The following is a 22,958-nucleotide window of genomic DNA, read 5'->3' on the forward strand; positions in this document are numbered from 1 at the left end:
GCGAAGTGTGCGCTGATATGAAACTTCTTGACACATTAAAACTGTGTGGTAGAGCACTTGCCAGCGAAAGGCAAAGGTCCCGAGTTCGAGTCTCGGTCCAGCACATAGTTTTAATCTGTCAGGAAGTTTCATATCAGCGCACACTCTGCTGCAGAGTGAAATTCTCATTCTTGAAACATTTCCCAGGCCGTGGCTGAGCCGTGTCTCCGCTATAGCCTTTCTTCCAGGAGTGCTAGTTCTGCAAGGTTCGGAGAAGAGCGTCTGTGAAGGATACGAGGTACTGTCAGAATTGAAGCTGTGAGGACGAGTCATGAGTCGTGTTTGGGTAGCTCAGTTGGTAGAGCACTTTCCCTCGAAAGGCAAAGGTCCCGAGTTCGAGTCTCGGCCCGGCACACGGTGTTTATCTGTCAGGAAGTTTCAGCTTAACGGGTTATGCACCGAAGCAGCTGACAAGAACAATACCCTGAAGAATGGGAAAGAAAATGGAGAATCTGTTGGATTAGGATCAGTTTGGCTTACGGAAAAGTAAAGGCACGCGAGAGAGGGCTGACGTTGAGCTTTATATTGGAAGTAATACTTCAAGAAAATGAGGGCACATTGAAAAGAGTTGTTGACTATTCGTTCGAGAAAATAAAATGGTACGAGGCGGATGATATTCTAAGGAAAGGTAAAGAAAGACGGATAATGTACAGAATGTACTAGGGCCAAGTGGGAACAATAAAAGACTAAGAATGAAGTGTTAGGTTTAACCCTCGCAATGCCGGGGGAGGAAGGGAGGGAGATACTTCTGGAGCACTTTTCGAAAATATAGTAATGTAATAATGTGTATCACATTTTAATATTTTGAAATAACGAGTTACTGTTCTTAATGGTTTCTTGTACCATATTCTGTGATTATTTTAAATTTCTCAGCAAATGTTAACCCAAACATTTGGGTCTAAGTAGTGAATGTGACTTTTTGCAACAAACTCATAATCATGTTTCCTGGTTCAGGACCTTTCTTACATATATGTTTGTTCTTAAAGAGTATGTTGTGAATAAAAGTCAACGACATTAACGAAATTTGTACTATAAAAAAATACGGAGACGATAAGGTACCCGTCCCCTTGGTTTACATATTACAAAAAATGTGTTCATACTGCTAAGGCTGGTACTGCTAAGATCTGGACCCTACTTACATATCATTACCTCTTTACAAAGTATGTTGTTAATAAAAGTTAACAACAAGTAACTTTTTTCCTTGGTGTTTTGTGTGGGTGTGAAGTACCCTCCCCGCTCCCTTTGGTAGCCCAGGTTATGAAAAAATGCGGTGGTGGTGTTAGGCTTAGAAACGATGGAAGGCCGGGATAAAGTCTTGTATCCCTACTGTAAATCTACACATCAACAACACAGTGGCGGAAATAAAACCAACATGCAGGAATTGGATTAAAATTCGGGATAAAAAGGTATCAATAAGAAGAGTCGCTAATGAGATCGCTATTCTTAATGAAGAAGAACTGTTTGTTGAACGGAATAAACACTCTGATGAGCACAACTATGGGTTGAGGGTAAACCAAAGAGGAACGTAATGAGTAGTAGGAGAAATGACATTACCGATAAAATGAACATCAAGATTGGGAACCACAGAATGGCGAATTAAATGTATTCTGCTACAGTGGGGCCGGCCGGAGTGGCCGTGCGGCTCTAGGCGCTACAGTCTGGAACCGAGCGACCGCTACGGTCGCAGGTTCGAATCCTGCCTCGGGCATGGATGTGTGTGATGTCCTTAGGTTAGGTTTAATTAGTTCTAAGTTCTAGGCGACTGATGACCTCAGAATTTAAGTCGCATAGTGCTCAGAGCCATTTGAACCATTTTTTTGCTACAGTGGGGGCACGTGTCCATCCGAGATGAAGAGGTTAGGCACAGGAGAGGAATTCGTCGCAGACAGCATCAAAACAGTCAGAACACTGATTGGAAAAAGTGCAAGTCCTCGTAACGATTTCAAGAAAGTCATATTTAAGAACAAACCAAGAGATGTCGATGAAATTCCCTATGAGTTTTCATAAACCGATCATGATCAGGTAACAGAGTTGTTCACATCAACTTGAGTCGTATCGTCATTACCGTGGAATCAAAAAATTGAGTAAAATCCATTCTGCGACACTAAAGCTGCCACTATTATCGAAATCTGCATGTAGAGTACGCAAGATGCGCTGCGCACAGAGCCATGAAACCTAAATATAGACAGAATACTCAGATTGTTTAACTGTTTTAATGAATTTTTTTGTTGTCGTATCTCTGTTTTTATGTTAAGCTACACAAATGGAAAAGTTTTCTACAATAGATGAACATAACCCCTTATTGTAACGTTTTACTGGTTTTGGACGGCGCATTGTTCGGCTACTACAAACCGTCAGTATTTGACGTCGCTCTTCAGAAGACGAAAAATCCACGTTTTGGTACGATGACGCCTCTGCCTGCGTTCAAAACTTGGTCCGTGTGGCTCCATCTGTGTGCCTGCGAACTCTTGTTGTCCGTTGCGACGATCTTCATCTCTCTCACCGGTCTCGCTGTGGCTGCATTTCATTATCTGCAACACCGTTGAGGATGACAGACCTGGTATATAAAAGGCGCTTCTGGCAGAGAAAGTGGTTGAAAGGCGAGTAGTTAGTTGAAGGTAACTGGCTAGTATTAAGCAACAATAATTTACAGAAACCAACGGAAAACATTAGACAGGAAAAATACGACCTTGCGCTGTATATAACCACATTTGGAAGTAGATAAAAAATTTTTTAACAGTTATTCTGAATGGAACAGACTTCTTCATATAGGCCTACTGAAATAAACCAGCTGTGTCACAAGTAGCGTAGTACGCATTAATGATTTAACGGATTGTGTTAATTGCAATGTGTGGATTTTTGCTGATGATTATGAGGAATGGGATCTTTTGAATACAGGACTCAGTCATAACTAGAGTCAGTCATTTCGCTCAAGTGTTTCTGGCGGAATAATAGGATATACAGGGTGTCCCAGCTATCTTGTCCACCCAAAATATCTCTGGAACAATAACAGCTATTGGAAAACGACTTTCACCGGTATCAATGTAGGGCTGGGGCCCATGAATATATATATTTGGAAACATTCTAAAACGAAAGCATATGTGTTTTTTAACACAAACTTATGTTTTTTTAAATGGACCTCGTATAGTTTTTCTTCAGCAATCCATAGCATGACAAAGCACATACACAATGGCGTTGATTGCATCGCAATATTCCTATTACATCCCGAGATATTAAGACGCAAAGTTGACGCTTGAAACACCCGACATGCGCTGCTAGCGCACGTCCTGAGGCTCAGGCGTGAACCCTATGCTGCCCGTAATCGCTATGTGATTGACATGCGTAATCACACTGCCATACTTATCAAGAGGTCCGAAACGAATAATACGGTCTGCTGCCATCCTGCATTAACGTAGTACATTCCAGCAGGTAATTATCCCATAGGCTAGGGGTGATGCGGTTCTGTAACATACCTGTGTACTGCAACGTTAGTCACAAAGTTAACTTCGCTTATCGTTAATCCGTTACTAAAAAGGTAATCCCATTCAACGTTAAAACTTTACTTTACTGTAGATCTAGCGCAAGTGACAGTTAATCATTCACTCGTAATAGTAAAATTCATGTTGATGGTTTTAGTGAAACGAGCAAGTGGACTGAAAGTTTTATCGTTGTTTAGGTAAAAATGTTTTGATTTGGGAAGTTCAGGTAGGACATAAAAGATGAATGTAAACATGTTTAACCAATTAATTTTATTATCACATAATTATCAATGTTATGTTTATCTAATGCGTTAAATGACAAATTGTTGCAAACAAATGTTTCTTAACATGACTGAGTAAAATGGCCCTTTGTAGAAACTTCCACTGTGATACCAGCACTTCAAACTAAACATAGCGTTCACATCTCATGCTCAAAGTGATGCCCATTGGCTTGCATACATAGGGTCACTCTGCAGATGAAGGATGCCCTCCTTCGTGCTATTGTTTCCTCTTTGATGGCTGTACAAGCATCAATAATGCGTTGCTTCATGTCCTCTGGTGTTGTTGGTTCATGTTGGTAAACAGCATCCTTCACTGCTCCTCAAAGAAAATAATCCAGCGGTGAAAGGTCCGGAGATCTGGCAGGCCACCTAACTGGGCCACCTCGTCCAATCCACCTACCAGGGAACTTAGGGTTCAGAAGTCGTCGTGCTCGTAAGGCGTTATGTGCAGGGCATCCGTCATGCTAATATCACATGACCATTCTCCGGTTCAGAGGTACGGTGTCCAAGAGAACAGAAAGATTGTGTCGTATAAATCTGGAGTATTGTCTGCCATTTTGGATGACATTTATAAAGAAAGGTTCGATAATGGTATCTCCAATAATCCCACACCAAACATTAACTTTCCACGGACGTTGATGCTCTACCTGACGGAGCCATTTTGGATTGTCTGCGGACCAATAATGCATATTCCTCATATTGACAATTCCTTTGTTGAAGAATGATGCCTCGTCGGTAAAGAGAACATCTACAAAAAAATTTGGATTACTCAGAAGTTTTTGCTGAGCCCACCGACAAAATGTTACCCTATTGCGGAAGTCATTTCCATGAAGATCCTGGTGTAAATGAACATGGTAAGGATGAAATTTACGACGTTTAAGAATACGCTGTGCACTTGATTTCGACACACGAACTTCACGTTTCATTTGACGTGTGCTGATTTGAGGATTCACAGCTATGGTAGCTTGCACAGCAACTTCAGCACGTTCATCTGTGCGTGTTCTAGGACGATGTGGAGGTCTTGGATTTAAGCTTCCCGTTTCACGTAGACAAGATGTGAGACGACCAAACACCCGGCGCGAAGGCGATGGCTTGTCAGGGAATCGTATTCTGGCTCTGAGCACTATGGGACTTAACATCTATGGTCATCAGTCGAATCGTCTTCTGTACAGTCGTTCTGCCTGAACAGCATTTTGTCCACCTACAACAGGGTACAGTACAGGTATGTAGAGTAGGGTAGAAAACAGACATATTAACTTAATAATCATAATGTTCGCTAACAGTACTATCAACAAACAAGCAATCTCATAACGTATTTCCCGTCAACGTACATTCTCCATAGATCAGCAGCATTTCTACCATATCTTCATGTGTGTACATTATACTGTACAGTATAAGTTCCACAACACAACGTTTATTCACAATGTGTACTACCTCCGTGCCGTCACTAGATTACTCTGATGCACGACTACACTGGCAAGCGGTGTCCTGCACGCCAAAGCAACAACAAATGGGATGCATGGGTCGCAAATCATAAAGAAGGCGAAGTGGTAACTGTGGCTGTAGTGGGAAATACGTTGCACACTTGATCGGGTAGAACCAGGCCCTGCGCGACAGGCACAATGGGTCATATAACGCATTAGATAAAACTTATTTTGGGTGTGCAGTATAAATAAGACAACCTGACGGGTGTACACCGATCGGTACTGGTTCATATTGTGTACGTAGATACGTAAAACGTGCAAGAGGGAAACCATTATGTGCTTATGAGAGTTGATGGCAGCAGACCGTATTATTCGTTTCGGACCTCTTGATAAGTATGAAGGTGTGATTACACATGTCAATCACATCGCGATTACGGGCAGCATGGGGTTCACGCCTGAGCCTCAGGACGTGCGCTAGCAGCGCATGTCGGGTGTTTCAAGCGTCAACTTCGCGTCTTAATATCTCGGGATGTAATGGGAATATTGCGATGCAATCAACGCCATTGTGTATGTGCTTTGTCATGCTATGGATTGCTGAAGAAAACATATACGAGGTCCATTTAAAAAAACATAAGTTTGTGTTAAAAAACACATATGCTTTCGTTTTAGAATGTTTCCAAATATGTACATTCATGGGCCGCAGCCCTACATTGATACCGGTGAAAGTCGTTTTCCAATAGCTGTTATTGTTCCAGAGATATTTTGGGTGGACAACATAGCTGGGACACCATGTATATAGGATGTTTCAAAGTCATTGCATTAAGCATACAGAAGTGGCAAGGGGAACAACTTTCGTTAGAGACAAAAGCTTCGCTGTTGCTTGGCATTCTTTCGTATTGGCTGGTGGGTAAGCACGCGAGGTGGAAGAGTGCAGGCACTTAGGAGGCGTGTGTATGCGATGTGTGTTGCGTATAAGCAGTGCGTGAAAGTAAGTGGGCTGAGCCAATTCAAGTTCCTGATTCACTTCTAAACCTTCTTCTTCTGGTTACACAGACTCATTCTTGAGGTTTTCTTAATGAAATTTGTTCCCCATGCCGTGGTCCATGACTCCATACGTTTGCTGTAAGAACTCTTATACATCCATACTGGGTGTCTCAGTAGTCTCTCTCATTTTCTCCGAAGGATAGCAGTACGATCAGCGAATATCACCATTCTCCGAAGGATAGCAATATGATCAGCGAATATCACCATTGATAACTTTCCACCCTGAATTTCAGTCCCATTCCTGACTGTTGAGACAGATACTTCGTTTCTTTCTTGCAAAGTGTAGCGGGAGTCAGCCCAAACAAATACTGATCATCAGGTATTTTATGCTAAGCTTTGAGGCCACAGAAAGCGGCGGTTCGTTTTCCGCCACAAACAAAATTATTTTAAAGCAGTATTTTACCTATAAACAACAACAGCAACAAACTCTTTAAATAAATAGTCATTCTACCAGCAAATGCAGATCTTATGCAAGTATCAATGTCCCATGAACACGTTAAAAGTAAGTATTTTTCAATTGATAGTTCCAGTCGATACATAACAAAATGTATGCTGTAATGCTTACTAACTGTTTACTAGCTGTTGTTCATGCTTAAATCTGACAATGTACTGAATAATACAGAAATTAAACAACAATGATCAGTAAAGGAGTTTCACTTCAGAAAGCGTTAGGAATGGAGCATATATCCAGCAGAAGTTTTTTGTTTCATATGATCGTTTCCGTCATACCCCTGGATAGTGACCATTCGTCCTGGGATACCCCACATGTTGCAACGCTTGTTCAGCCATACTGCGAAAGTGGCTGTCAAGTAAAAAGAAATCTGACGTTTTCTTTGCCTATGGTTCGTCAGCAGTCCACAAACCATACAGATAACTGCTCTTTTCTGCTTGACTCCATCTATACAGATGTACTTCTTCCACGTTCACATATACAACTGAGTCTAATGAAAAATTTTGTCAGAAGTAGTAACCAAGGAAGACATTGTCTTTAAGTACTTAACAGGCAAATTTCCCATATTAAGTGATGCACACGTTAAGGAACTTGTACAGAATCCAGTGTCTGAACGAATTTTGGAGGGGAAAGAACAGCAGTTTTGGGAGGAGTTGTAGGTAGTAATTCATAGAGTTCCTGGAATATTCGAAAAGTACCATCAATTCGGATATAACGTCTCCCTTAGAATCCGTTTTCTCCACTCACTTTTTGCATCATAGTTGTGAAGTTTGCAGTGATAAATGCTGGGAAATGTATATATCTGTAAATCTTGATAAGATTTCAGTGGTGCAAAGATTTGCAACTTTCTTTAAATGTTCAGAAATATAAAAATTGTGCACTTCACAAAACTAAACAACGTAGTATCCTGTGACTATAATATCAATGAGTCACAGCTGGAATCGGCCAACTCATGCAAATACCTCGGTTTAACACCTTGTAGGGATATGAAATGGAATGATTACAAAGGCTCAGCTATGGGTAAGGCTGGTGGTTAACCTCGGTTTATTGGGAAATTCAGTTAGTCTACAAATGAGATTTCTTAAAAATCAATTGCGTGACCATTCTAGAATAGCCGGCCGCTGTGGCCGAGCGGTTCTAGGCGCTTCAGTCTGAAACCGTGCGACCGCTACGGTCTCAGGTTCGAATCCTGCCTCGGGCGTGGATGTGTGTGATGTCCTTAGGTTGATTAGGTTTAAGTAGTTTAATTCTAGGGGACTGATGACCTCAGATGTTAAGTCCCATAGTACTCAGAGCCATTCGAACCATTCTAGAATATTGCTCAACTATGTGGGACTCGTACCAAATAGGACTAGGACTAACAGGGGATATTGAACGTACACAGAGAAGGCCAGCACGACTGGTTACAGGTTTGTTTGACCCGTGGGAAGGTGTTACAGAGATGCTGAAGAAACAGAACTGGCAGACTCTTTAAGATAGACGTAAGCTATGCCGAGAAAGTCTGCTAACAAAGTGTCAAGAATCGGCTTTAAATGATGAAGCTACGGATATATTACAACCCCCTACGTATCGTTTACATTGGGGTCGTGAGGATAAGATTAGAATAACTGCAGCTCACACAGAGACACTCAGGCGCTCATTCTTCCCGCACGAATGGAACGTGAAGAAACCCTATTAATTGATACAATGTGACGTACCCTTTCCATGCACTTCACGGTGATTTGCAGAGTAGATGTGGACGTAGCGGCCATTGTAATGAAGCAATTCTTCGGGATCACTGCTGGACTGTTTGTAGGGATGCACCAGGTACTCACTCGCAGGAGACAAGCAGAAAGAGAGCCATCTCGTAAAGCCACCACATGATCCTCTCAACAGAACCACCCAATTGGCATGTATTCTTCCATCAGTTTAGAACTATTAGAATGTACCAGTCACTATCTTTAAAACCTTCAAATAGACATTCAGTGATGTGTATATGTAATTAAAATTCACAATTTTTTCTTAGTCCGTCAAAATAAAATTCTTTCACCTATTTTACGTAACAGATAATAGAGCAAATGAAAATTTTTCGTCGTCCTATTCGTTTTTCTATATACAGATTGGTACGATCTGACTTGTGAAGTGAAGGAAAAACGCACACACAGACAGTGTTATCTCAAACGTATGCAGCTAGTAGCAACAGTCCACCTACGACCCAGTTCCAGGGTTGTCGTCGCTGACTTGTCATTTATTTTGAGCCCAACGCGAGTTCGCTTCGGCCGATGGAAGTCTGCAGACGGCAGTTCATTCCTCGGCACGAGAATTCCAGCCGCGGACTTGCGCCCCGTCCCGGTTGACGTTTACGACTCCATAATAGAGCGACAGCTGCTCCGCGTACCCTGGAACCACAGATCAGCGCCCAGCACGTGTCTGGCCGCGAAGGACTTTGTATCACATGGGCCACTCTGGCTCTCTAGACTTAGCGAGCCGCAGTAATTGCTTCCACGCGTCCCAGAGGACCCCGGACTACGTCAGCGCCTCCGTCATAGGACGCCACGCCAGTAGCCGTGATGCACTGCTGGGACGAAGGTCGCGTGTTATTCCGCCTCATATATATGCTAGCGACGCCTGTAAACGTGCACAGGTATGATGCGGCAGCCGTTAACCTGTTAACAACGATTGCTTATGAACGCCTAACACGACGAATCACGCCGTATATAATTGCTAGTAATGCTACGCTCTGTATAAACTCTGTTTACGCAGACACTCCCCGCCTTACCGGATCCCTTAAAAACGATCCCTCATTTATAAATAAAATATCAGTTTAACGCATCTGCATTTTTATGACGTTATCGCTTCTGAGCAATGTTTCTCACAAAGATCTAATTTTGCACTTACATTTAATAGTATACGAGGTGTGATCAAAACGAAACGGGAAATTTTCAATTTCGCTGGTTTTATACATCTGCATCTACATCAACGTCTACGTGATTACTCTGCTATTCACAATAAATTGCCTGGCAGAGGATTCCATGATCCACCTTCATGCTGTCTCTCTACCGTTCCACTCTCGAACGGCACGCGGGAAAATCGAGCACTTAATTTTTTCTGTGCGGGCCCTGATTTCTCTTTTATCATCGTGACGATCATTTGTCCCTATGTAGGGTACACATGTAGAGTATTTTGGTACACATGTTCCTGATGTAAGTTTGTGTTTTCAACTGTTTTGAATATTTAGTAAATTGTTGATAGTTGAAAAGGTGTGTGTTTTAGAGCGTTAGGGGAATTTTTACTTTCAAAAAAAAAAAAAAAAAAAAAAAAAAAAAATTCAAAGAAACTGCAGTAAATTTTGCTTGAAAGATGGAGTAAATTGCAGCAAAGCAATTGAAGTGTTGACTGTGACTCTTCGCGAATTCACAAGGAGCAAGAGTGGTGTAAACGTCTCAAAGAGGTTCGAAAAGACGATGACTGCCCTGGACACCCTAGCACATCAATAAACAGACGATAATGTGTAAGAAGGAAAGAAAATGGTTCTGGAAAATAGCCGAATCACCATCAGAGAGGTTTTTGATGATGTCGGTAAGTCCTTTGGCTCATGGCAAGTACTTCCTAGGATGTTTCTTGCATGAAACGTTTAGCAGCAAAGTTTGTTCCGAAATTATTGTATTTCGACTAAAACCGACTTCGCGCAGGCATTGCTCGGGAATTGTGGCATGAAGTCGACAAACCATCTAGAAATTCTAAAGAAGGTTATAACAGATGACGAAACATAGGTGTACGGATATGTCGTCGAAACCAAGGCCCAATCGCCCCAAATGGAAACTGCCTGAAGAACCAAGAGCGAAAAAAATGCGGCAAGTTCGATCACATGTGAGAGTTCGTATCACTGCTTTCTTCGTTTACGGTGGGATGGAGTATCATAAGTTTAATACTTGACTTACTGTGGTAAACCTTTCACTTAAGACTATGCCTCTTCAAGAGTGGATTATGTGTGCATTTCAAATTTTTAAATTCGGTTGTTAGTTATATGAAATATGGAACATAAAATTTTTGTTGCATCTTCAACTCCTTAAACAGGCAACCTGCAACGGAATGAGCCGGCCGGTGTGCCCGAGCGGTTCTAGGCGCTACAGTCTGGAACCGCGCGACCGCTACGGTCTCAAGTTCGAATCCTGCCTCGGGCGTGGGTGTGTGTGATATCCTTAGGTTATGTAGGTTTAAGTAGTTCTAAGTTCTCGGGGACTGATGACCTCAGCAGTTAAGTCCCATAGTGCTCAGAGCCATTTTTTTTTATTTTTTTTTTTTTTTTTTTTTGCAACTGAATGTAGGTTACACTTTTAGCCGGGAAGTCTGGGGTCATAGTTTCTCAATTTTCCTGTCATTCGAGATGTAGATAATTCTTTCAGCTGAGGGAGTGAGTCATTTTATTTTCTTTGAGAACGGGAGGGGCTCGAGAGTTCTAGAGTATAATCCGAAGGCATCGCTCAGGCATACTGATAAATCATGTTAATAATATGTCATGTATATATAATCATCAAAAAGTTACTATAAAAGTTTATTTTGCTACAACTCATTTCGACCATTTCGTCACTAGCTGGAAAACTTTTGACTTTAAAATGGAGTATACCCCGTGTCCATTATTGCTAAGAATACTTAGGGTACCAATTTAATGTTTTGAAGCCTGCTAGGTGATTTCCGAAAAGTCGGACGGAGTAGCAGTGAAATACAGTTGCCTATCAACGGTTCGGTTGTATGTATCGTAATGTCATTTGTGGAAGCTATGGACAACAAATTTAGTGATAATTAAATGTTTTTGGTTATTTATCGTATTTAGCAAACTACCGTCCTGCGTAACTTACTGCAGTCTCTACTTAACCCTTTAAAATCCAATTTATTGTGTTCTTGAAATTCAGGAATATTGATTCTCAAATACTCCATAGGACAATTTTTACTTCATTACTTAAAATGATGGGTGAGGTAGTGAATCCACATGGATCGATTGGGAATATACAGGTGTGGAAAGCAGTAGTAAACGGGTAAGAGATATTTATTTCGCTATACTGCATGTGTGTGTTTTCTACACCAGGTCCTGAAAAACTGACCCAGCGTCCTGTGTCAAGCTTAGACTTAAAAAATGATTAGTTCCTCATGATTTACCACTGGCTCACTCTTTCTTTGCCCCACGTCAGGCTTTTAGGCTAATGGAATCAGCATGATAATCTTTCGTAGCAGGTTAGGTATTGGGGAAACGAATGACAGACTTGTCGGAAACACATTCAGGTATGAGTTCTTTCTTCTCATTACTAAATCCAAATTTGTGTCCTGCACGATCCGTGTGATAATATGTTCCAGAGCCTTCATCATCTGGAAATTCGCCGTCGCCATTCAGTACACCCTGCGTAATGTATTAATCTGAGAATCTGGTCATTTGGAAGTAGTAAAACAACTTACTTCACAAGGACAACATCTGCTATTGTAAGCTCAACTTAGTCCCAATGAGACTATTTGGAGTCCAACAAAAATAATGCTCTCCACTTTTCTTCATAAAAATTTTTCTCTCTGTGTGTACAGGGTGATCAAAAAGTCAGTATAAATTGGAAAATTGAATAAATTGCGGAATAATATAGATAGAGAAGTACAAATTGACACACATGCTTGGAATGACATGGGATTTTATTAGAACCCAAAAAATACAAAAGTTCAAAAAATTTCCGACAGATGGCGCTCCATCTGATCAGAATAGCAATAATCAGCATAACAAAGTAAGACAAAGCAAAGGTGACGTTCTTTACAGGAAATGCTCAATATGTCCACCATCATTCCTCAACAATAGCTGTAGTCGAGGAATAATGTTGTGAACAGCACTGTAAAGCATGTCCGGAGTTATGGTGAGGCATTGGCGTCGGATGTTGTGTCGGTCGATCACGATACACTTGCGACTTCAGGTAACCCCAAAGCCAATAATCGCACGGAGTGAGGTCTGGGGACCTGGGAGGCCAAGCATGATAAAAGTGGCGGCTGAGCACACGATCATCACCAAACGGCGCGCGCAAGAGGTCTTTCACGCGTCTAGCGATATGGGGTGGAGTGCCATCCTGCATAAACATCGTACGTTCCAGCAGGTGTTCATCAGGCAGGATGGAGATCATGCGATTCTGTGACATGTCGGCGTACGTCTCACCCGTAACGGTAGCAGTTTTTCTGTCCAGCGCGATCTGTCGGACATTTTGTGCACTTTTTTTTGTTCTAATAAAACCCCATCTCATTCCAAGCATGTGTGTCAATTTTTACCTATCTACATTATTCCGTGGTTTATTAAGTTTCCAAATTTATACTGACTTTTTGATCATCCGTTATACACACCACTGCCATTATTATGTAAAAAAAAAATAATGGATGATAACTGATCTTCAAATTACTGCAGTTCTCAAGCTAGGATCAGACCATACTCCTACACAACCCATTAAACTATTTACACTTCCTAAGACTACAAACAGAGATCAGAGTAAAATCCTGTAACTTGATTTCGTCTCCTTTCTTATCCCGTAGAAGGGAAGACTAGGTTACTACAAAAAAAGAAAGAAAGAAAGAAAGAAAAGCGGAAGTGAGGTTCATAAGGAGGACAAAAAGAGTCATCATTAAAAATGAACTATCTTGAACATATTAGAACAGAATCAAATATTTTCAACATGAAAACTGGAGACACCTCGTGAGAATATAAGTTCCTAGAATTCCGCAGAATATGCCGAACTACCAGCTGAATATGAAGAGAGATATTGAGAGGCATTGGAAAGATTTTGTTTGTAGAATAGGAGAGACAATAGCTTAATGAGTGAAAGGATGATGCTGCTGTTAGCTAGTAAAGACTACTGAGCGTTTTCGACAGCTAGTTTACACAGCCATCTACTGATGCAAAAAAAAAAAAAAAAAAAAAAAAAAGTTTGTGGCACCGTCATGTGAACTCACTGGGCAATTACAGATTTCTTGCAATCACTAAAGAAATGCGTTGGGTGCATATGGGCACTGCGGGCTGGGAAGCGTTAACGCTTAGAGGATTGACTCCATATCGTCGTTTCGCGTGTACGATTATACTTCCAGAAGAAATTAGCAGACTGTCGTAACACAAGCTTTTCCTAAAGAAGACGCACTAGGCGTGTTGGAGCGAGTGACTAACATCGACTGCTGCCCCTTTTTCTCGTTGTTTTATTTCCAGTCCCCCCGGAGGCTGGTACTGCTCCAGCAAGAACACGGTCGCCTTGTACTCGACGTTTTAATGGGAGCCAGCAGCGAAGGCGCTATGTGTGTACACACAACGCAGCGGAGTCCCGTCTAAATCGTGGCTCGTTAGCGATGATCGGTGGTCGCGGATGAATCGGCTCCTTGTGTGTGGGCCCCGGCGGCCGGGCGACGCCGATGCCTGCGTATGCTCGGCTCCCACACATGTGCGTGCGCGTGATAAAAAGCAGGTGCTCGCCGTGAGAACTTAGTCGCGCCCTCGCTGGCGGCGACAGTGTGCGTCCCGCGCTGTTCGGAACGTCTCGAAACCTCGGTGACGCCCTGCCGACAACCACAATATTACCGTAATTTAGATGCGTGCGCCTACGTTCGTACTCTCCAAGCCAATAGACGGTGCATGGCGAAGGATACATCGTACCAATGTTATCGATTTCCTTTCACACCCAATACAAGTATTGAGCGTTGGGAAAAACGGATGGCTATACGCCTCTAGACCAGCCCTAATCTCTTTCATGTTATCCTCATGGCCCGTACTAGAGGCACACATTGGTGGCAGCAGAATGACCATAATGGTCGGACAGCAGGTTCTCAAAATTTACCCAACAGTGTTTCGGGAGAACTATTTCGTATCTCGTCCAAGGATTCCCGTTACGGCCGGCCGGTGTCGCCGAGCGGTTCTAGGCACTTCAGTCAGGAACCGCGCGACCGCTACGGTCGCAAGTTCGAATCCTGCCTCGGGCATGGATGTGTGTGATGTCCTTAGGTTAGTTAGGTTTAAGTAGTTCTAAGTTCTAGGGGACTGATGACCTCAGAAGTTAAGTCCCATAGTGCTCAGAGCCATCTGAACCATTTTTTTAAATTCCCGTTACAATGCTCCCCGCATTTCCGTTGCACTTTCATGTGAAGTGTACGAGATCTGTTCAGAAAATTCCGGAACTTCGTCCACAAAATTTTTCTGCGTTTACCTCTTACTTACTGTGCATGGTCTCCTTCGAAATACTCTCATCCACAATCGATACACCGCTCCAAGCGCCCATTACACTTCCGGAAGCAGTCTTGGTATGCTTCTTGCTGGACCGCTCGAAGGGCTGCCTGTCAATTTTCTTTTATTTCGTCTTAAGGCAAGAAAGGAAGAATGAATTGATTGTTGGTGTTAATAACGATCATCCTCCTTTACCTCCTCTGCATTGCTGCAGAAGACTTGTCACTGAGCACATCTGTTCTGTGCATGCTGTACACGTGAGGCGCCTAGTTGTTTCCACTGCACTGTGTGGAATACGAAGGTTCTGTTATAGTTCTCTAACCTGCTGTCTTCAAGTTGATGTCCCCAGCGCAGAAAACAGCACGCAGGTCCTAGGTTCTGTATCTTGAGGCTGAAACTGACTTTTAGTGAGGTTCTGTTCTGAAATAATGTATCACTTTTTTGGGATGCCTCTTGCGTATTTTAATATAGCCACACGAGAAGATTATATGACCTTAATACAACACCTTCTGATACAGCAAAGAACATGATCAAACACAATGTTTACGAAAATGTATCTTTACACTATTTGTGACATGGGTCTGTGCCTCATGACTACCGGAGTGAACCTTTTAGTACTGAATACTGGCAAACACATGTTGCCGCAGACAACATGCCTGTACATCTCGACTGCCTAATCCAGAGTGATGAACAGCCCGAAACACTTCGCGCGCCATACCAGAAAAGGCGTAACCCGAAGGCTTCCGAAGTGCTTCGTCTGCAATTTCGTCAGTCTTTTGTTTTCGATTTAAATTGTTTTTAATAATTCTAAAACGACTGGTCGACAGTCAGCTGTTGAGAGACATTTATATTAAAAAGTGAAGTCATTCCAATGAGTAGTTTAACTAATGATAATAATAATAATAATAATAACTATACTTTAACGTTTTGGCGTCCTTGCTCCGAACATAGCAGTCAATCACAGAGCGGTATCAATATGCAGGCGGTCTTTCTCACGGGAATGGTACTGAATCTAACATCTGTCACAGGTACCTCACACCACATTTCGTCATCTATATACTTCTTGGGTCTCCACTGCTCTGGGAACAGCTTCTTGGAGCCTAATATGATGGCTGAATAAGCCAGAAATATTACAGTCTACCGTTGTAACTATTCGTCTTTCCAATGGAGGTTTCAACTTAGAAAATAAAGTAAGTCTGCAGGAACCAGTCTGGCGAGAACAGAGGATGAGGCGGCACATTGATTCCGTATTTTGTGCAGCAGTCACACACTAATAGGGGTACATGTGCAGACGCTTTATCGTGATGCAAGAGCCACGAATTGTCTTGCCACATTTCAGGCAGTTTTCTTCTCACATTTTCTCGCAGGCGTCGCAACACATCCCGATAACACCATCGATTAACAGTTTGCCCCTGTGGCAGGAATTCATGATGAACTAATACTTCAAAGAAAACTATCAGTTTGGCTTTGGCACCTGACCTGACCTGACCAGCACATTTGGTCTTGGTGAACCTTTCCCCACCAGTTGTGAAAACTGAACCTTGGTCTCAGCGTCATAACCGTAGACCTATTTTCATCACCAGCTACGATTTTCTTAAGGAACATCTCGTTCTCATTTGCGCGATTCAAAAGCTCTTCACAGATTGCGAGGCGAAGATCTTTCTGCTCTTGACTCATGAGCCATGGTACTAACTTGGCAGCAACACGATACATTCCAATATGCTGTGTCAGGACTTCATAACATGATCCAACTGAAATCTTCATTCATCTGCAATCTCTCGCACAGTCAGTCTTCGATTGGCACGCACAATTTCGCTGATATTCCTGATGACCGTCGTCATCAGACGTCGAAGGGCGTCCTGAACGAGAGTCATCTAGAACTTCCGTTCGTCCCTTTTTAAACCGTATGTACCATTCCTAACAACGAGTACGGCTTAAACACCGATCACCGTATGCTTTCTGCATCGTCTGGTGTGTCTCTGTAAAGGTTTTCTCGAATTTCGCGTAAAATTTAATGCGCACGCATTGCTCCTCTTACCCCGCCATCTCCTAATTAGCAGATTGTGTGACGCAACGTTCTACTCAATACAGAACAGGACAATAACTAACACACATACAACAATGAAACGTCCGGCAGTCACACAATAGACACAGGCGTGTGCCGGGAGGCCAACCGCATTCCGATCCAGCACGCCATTGGCGCGAAATTACGAATGTTCCCGAACTTTTTGAACAGACGTCGTTTCAGACGTTACCCTAGCACATCGTCTTGGAATTCGTTCAACGTACGATGTCATGACTATCTGGTAAGGAGGCAAAACACGGGAACACTCTAAACAGTAGAAAACGGGTCATCCGGTGCCGTGTTGCAGGGTGCCTATCTAATGGCTTCCAGGCCGAAAAAAGTTAATTTTCATTATTTCATGCGTCAGAAATTACATCGTAATTTACTCATTAAAAGTTACAATCTTAGGTTAAAGATTTAAACCTCGTATACAGCCAGGGGTCATTAAAGACCTCAAGAATCGTTTAATTGCAAAGAAACAATTTTTATGTGGCTGTAGACTTCTCATCATCCAGATATGCTTTCTGTGGACTTCCTGTTATAACTGGGCAAAATGTTTATGATTATATCAATTCTGGGTACAATGATTTGAAGTTCTAGCAATACGATCAGGAAATACCTCAGATTTACAATATGTGGTTTTCAGTGTTGTATTTCAACTTTATTGCAAAATTAAATGCTTGGCAGCAATGCGCCTTCTAAACTAACATTTATATGTCGGTTGTTTTAAACGGTTTGTAGGAAATATACACACGGGCATTGTTTTGACAAATTGACAGTTACGAATTGCACGTCGTTGAAGCTACACGCGGTGTTACATTCTGTTCGTCATGTATGACGGGTGCGTTTTGAATGGGCTACAGTATCCAGAACTCTCAAGCAAGTTTACAGAATAATGATCGTGATGTTGATGTGGATATGATAGAGGGGATGCACAGGTCAGATATGAAGTGGATATGAATGACTGTGAATAAGATGAGTGTTTTCGGCAAAATACTCTTGCATCTAGAAGTGGACAGATAATACATGACATAATACCACCTGATGTTCACTAGCAGGTTTCAAGGAACGTCATGCGTGAAACTACACGTATTTCACGTCACCTTGCACAACAATTGCAGTCAAGGGCAGATATTCTCAGACAGTTTATCACCAATCACATGCACAGTCTAATAGTGATACATATTCCAGTTATCGTGCAGATGACGGAAAACCCGTATCTTGATCGCTGGATTGAACTTTACAGAATTGGAGACATTCTTTGGTTTACTAATAGTAATAATTGGATTATACAAGATCCTCATACATGGGAAACGTTTGAGTGAATTTTGGTCAGATGAATACGGCGTATTAATTTTTCGAGCCACCAATGTGCTTTTCAGTATTAAGTGTGTGGTATTAGAATATTTTGTGTTGAAATAATTTTTGGAGAAAAACAAACTAAACTAACCAGGATACATAGTTACCATATTTCAAACATAGCTGTACATAGTCACAACTTACATGTAACTTAATTATACCAAACAACTATGGGGTTGCAATTTCGATATTGTGGATAAGTATCTCGATAAATCATTGCTATTTTTGTGAGAACATACTACATTTTATCGCCATGAAGATATGAGAATCACGTGGGGGCTAAAAAGAAACCAGACACGTGTTTTTCCAGAGGTGATACAATGCGAGGGCTACAATGAGCCATGTGTGTGTGTGTGTGTGTGTGTGTGTGTGTGTGTGTGTGTGTCTTGAGGCAACATAACTCACGGCACTTAAATTATCCAGACTATATTCATCCAGAATCTGATAAAGAGAGCAATCAGTGACTTCCAATAAATTCTAAACATAATTTCAAACTTTTGAAAACTTTTTCTCGCTGAGTGTCCCCAGAAAATATGAAAGAAAAACGTCAATCGTCTACTATATTTTCGCTGCTCATGCAATTAAACTTCGTGGTTAGGAATCACATTTTAATGTATTAACTTCTTTACCACTATCTCCACTCGCAAGCAATTTACAGCTGATGTACACACATCCCGCATAAAGTACCGACAGAATTACATCGTTCTACGACACACAGTTCGGGAGATATGACAACATAAACATAGAGATACGTGATTAACTACAATATCTCCAGCTATAAAGCCTTACGTGCTTCGCGTCAAGTATTTAACACATTAACTTATATGTAAAGTCATCAGACGTTTCAAAATATTTTATACATGAGAGTTGGTCTTTAAAGAATCGAGGGCTGTTGGTATTCTAGAATTGATCAGACCAGCGACATAAATGCGAAATCGTTTACAAATGTATTGAATTATACCATAACAATGTAACAAAACCAAGTGGTCAATTCGCATTCCCTATCCTGACGTTACATGATCGTCCTATTTCATATTGCTTCTTAGTATTACCTCTAAATACTTGAACGATGCTCGTTGCTCTTGTTCTCATAAATTACGTAACGAGAATACTGGAATCTGCTGCACAAACTTAATACAGAATGAGATTTCCACTCCACAGTGAAGTGTGCGGGCGGTCCCGAGTTCGAGTCTCGGTCCGGCACACAGTTTTAATCTGCCAGGAAGTTTCAAGCCTAATACAGTGTACCGACAAAGACACGACGATCGTAAAATATTGACCGGCCTCGCATTCGGGAGGTTCAAATCCCCGTCCGGTCATTCAGATTTAAGTTCTCCATGGTTTCCCGGCACAGCATAATGCTAATCTTGGGGTGGTTCCTTTCAGAAACGCACGGCCGACTTTTTTTCTCTTTTCTTCTCCAGTCCGAGTTGCGGCTCCGTCTCTAGTGAATTTTTCTTCGATAGGATATTAAACGCCAACCTTCCTTCCTTTGGTCATTTGTTTCAATGTACTGCGCTTTTCACAGAGCTGAGTAATGCGTAAGTCAGTTTCATAAGCATTCGGGAGGACGACGGTTCAAATCCCGCGTCCGGCCATCCTGATTTAGGTTTTCCGTGATTTCCCTAAATCGCTTCAGGCAAATGCCGGGATGGTTCCTTTCAAAGGGCACGGCCGACTTCCTTCCCCGTCCTTCCCTAATCCGATGAGACCGATGACCTCGCTGGTTGGTCTCCTTCCCCAAACCATCCACCCAACCAACCAACCAGTTTCATAAAATACAGTTATACAATACTAACATGAAGGCTCAAACGACGAGTAGAAGCCAACATTGGGGGATAAACGACAAAGTCCCAGCTAGGTTTACATCTTTTGGACTTAGAAAAAGCTCTTGTCTATAATGAACGGAATACACTCTTTGAAATTCCGAGGTTATCAGGAATAAAATACAGGGAGTGGAAGGATATTTACAACATGAAACAGAAACCAAGTTGTAGCTAGGACAGCATAAAGACATGAAACGAAAACAGTAGTTGAGAAGGGAGTGAGACAGGATAGTAGTCTATCCCCGATGTTATTTACTGTGTACACTGATCAAATGCAAAAGTAACCCTCTGGATAGAAAAAATTCAGGTATAAGAAACAGGAACTTTGAGTTTTGACAATGACATCGTAAAACTGTTGGAGACATCAAAGGACTTGGAAAAACAATTGCGCGAAATGCATAGTCCCCTGCAAAGACATTATACGATGAGCATCAACAGGAGAGAACAAAAGCAATGGAATGTACCGCAGTTAAATCAGGCGATGCTGAGGGTATTAAATTTTGAAATAAGTCACTGAAAGTAGTCGATGGTTTGTACCGTTTCGGCAGCGAAATAAAATATTGCAACATAAATAAGACTGCAGCATAATGCGCAGCTTGTTACCGTTACTGTCACTGGAACATTGTTTCAAGCTATCGTTTACTGATTATGGCAATTATTTGTTAGCCGTGCATGATTTCGTAAGCTGGAGCATAAACAGTATATAGTCACACACTTCTACGTTCATTCTTTAGGCAATAAACTTTGTATGATAAACGAATAGACGCTGTAATATGTAGTTCGGGAAAATTATACTGTTCTTCTTTGGAGCGAATTGTTTTTGAGACTGGAGAAGCTCTACTTTTTTTTCTTAACCGACCATGGAGGTCGTCCTAGACTAGATTTAAGCACGTGTTTGTACTTGGCGATTTTCTAAAGCTTCGTCTTTTTCCTATTTGCGTTATCACCTGTCTGAAAGACTTTCGTTGATAAATGATTTTTACTCGTTTATTTTTCTTTTGATGGATTTCTTATGTGCTTTCGAAAGCTGTTGAGTATGTCTGACACATGCGGCGAAAGCTGTTGCAGTCACATTCTCTGATGGAAGGCACTATCTACTGTAGGTCAAATGATCATTCGACATTTCTTTCCGTTTGCACTAACTATTAATTTATTGAACGAATCAACGAAAAAGTGCCCAGTATGGTAAACAAACTGGAAGTCCAGCAGACGCATTTTTAAAATTAATTTACTAAGAGTTGGGACTTATATTCGAATTTTAAAATTTGATTATCTAAACGTATAGACTTTTCACTCTGTGGTTAACTGCAGCTAAGCTCTTGTTCAATTTTTTCTTTTAGTTTTCAAAAAATGGTGTGGTTTTCTCGAATTAGTATACATTCGCCAGATTACAGTAATCTCATCCTCAGTTGGCTATTACGTTCGTACCTCGAGACAAAGTTCAGCGCCATTTGTCTTCGCTGTTCAGTGTAAGGGAAATATAATTCTATGTCATAAAAAGGGTACGATCATAACAGATGCACATCTTGGTACCCACTACACACAGTTTACATTTACTCGGTGGTTTTAAATTGCCTACAACAGTTACATTGTTTCTATCCATTCATACGTGCCTGTCTTTAAAAAAAATCGCCTGTAAAGTATCACCCAAGGGACGTAATGCTGAAATTTGCCGTTTAATAAGCAAACTAATTCTCAAAAACATCGACAGCTGTATTTTTCGTGCAGCGGAAGAAAAACTAGTCAGTCTTGACATTCGCTACTCTAAGAATGCCTTACTGACTTTCTGCTCTACTGTAACAATGGCAACTGTGTCACGTTGCTTTGTTTTGCCGTGTTTTTAGAATGTCGATTTGCCCATATAACAATTCATTAGAATTACGCATTCAGTTGTTTTACAATCACAAATTACTCCATCTATTTACATTTGATCATCATCGCTCATATTTTAAAAACTCAGCATGAAATGCCATTTTTTTTGTATAACCACATTAGCTATTCTTCTGAAATACTGTTTTTTTATAATAATTAGTCATGCAGAACAGCCTTTCGTACGACTGTATGTGTGACAACATTCCAATAAGCAACACGAACATTTCTCGAGTAGCATAGCATGTGGAAAGGAAACATGACAACGCTATCCGATAAGTCTTATAAGAAAAGTAATTCAAAGCACAAATAAAACAAAATAAAAAGTGATAAAGGCTATATATTAGAACTTCCATACCTGTTAAATTACCTACTCTCCTCATGAAGTGAGCAAAATTATCAGGAAATGTTTTTTATGCTATGAACGGTATAGTACCTTCTAAGCATTTTCACTTTATTTTTTTTTATTTTTGCTTTGAAGTGACATGCTCGCAGACACGTCATTAAAGGAGAACGCCAGGTTCCTCATTCAAGGCGCCACATTTGTCTGTCAGCGGAAGCTGACTGAGAACACAAACAAATTACTAACATAATAAACGCAACTGTAAGAAGAATACATTACGCAAGAAATTTCGTGTACTTAATAGTTCTCAAAAACAACTTTTTTCTCGTAACGATACACCAACCACCACGTCCTAATCACAGAGTCCATCTTACGACAAACCTCGTCATATAAAGAGAAAATGTATAAATCGTAGGTTCTCATTTCTGTTCTTACTTCAAAAACTAATATGTGTAACAGCTAACTAAACAGAGCAATTTTTCTTTGTAAAGAGAAATGTTCTCTTCGACTGTTAAAATTTTCTTATTTTTAAAATGCAGTACTACTATTTGCGATTTTAGCCATATTCAAGTGTAAACCAG

General features: G+C 41.3%; 1 non-coding gene across 1 annotated transcript; it reads left to right on the top strand.

Annotated features, from left to right (window-relative positions):
- The first annotated feature begins 319 nt into the window (after positions 1-319).
- On the top strand, positions 320-394 carry Trnas-cga. The gene has a single exon. It is a non-coding gene; the product is annotated as a tRNA-Ser (tRNA).
- The last annotated feature ends 22,564 nt before the right edge of the window (positions 395-22,958 follow it).

This window comes from Schistocerca americana, chromosome 10 (genome assembly GCF_021461395.2).
Source record: "Schistocerca americana isolate TAMUIC-IGC-003095 chromosome 10, iqSchAmer2.1, whole genome shotgun sequence".
NCBI lineage: Eukaryota > Metazoa > Arthropoda > Insecta > Orthoptera > Acrididae > Schistocerca > Schistocerca americana.